Raw genomic sequence first — 595 nt, 5'->3', positions numbered from 1 at the left:
TTTCCGCCTTTATAGCTGTTTTTTTCCCACCCCCCCCTGTCTATTTTCTTCCCCCACTTGGCCCTTTTTGCGGGGTTTCATTAGTGGGATCGAACCCAAAACCCCCACGGGTTGGGGGCCCCGCTAAGCCGAATCAAGTCCCTTTTCAGGATGGCGCTAAAAAAAACTTGCTTTTCGGCGCCTAAACCTGGAAACAGGAAAACCCCGGGGGCGGGGGGGTTAGGGACCGGGTGTGGAGGAACTCCGGGGATGCATTTTTCCATAAACCCTTTAAAACTATCCGTAGGGGGGGGGGGGGTTTTGGGGGAATTTTTTTCTCTATTAAAAGTGAAATCTTAGCCCGGGGGGGAAACCATCCAGGAAAGGGCTATCAGCTTTGCTTGGGGCTCCCTGCCCCCATAACAAAAAAGGGGGGGCCAACCTGTTCCCCAGCCCAAAGGGGGGACCCGAAAAAAAAGAAAAGGGAGTTCCTTTCCCTTACCAACCTTTCCAAACCCCAGGGTCAGTAATCTTGCGTCGCCTTTAAATTCGGTCTTTCCCCCAAAAAAAAAAAAGAAAATAAAAGGGAAGACAAAAAAGAAAAAAAAACAAAAAC

This window comes from Penaeus monodon, chromosome 15 (genome assembly GCF_015228065.2).
Source record: "Penaeus monodon isolate SGIC_2016 chromosome 15, NSTDA_Pmon_1, whole genome shotgun sequence".
Taxonomy (NCBI): Eukaryota; Metazoa; Arthropoda; class Malacostraca; order Decapoda; family Penaeidae; genus Penaeus; species Penaeus monodon.
Note: the sequence above shows the minus strand (reverse complement) of the source record.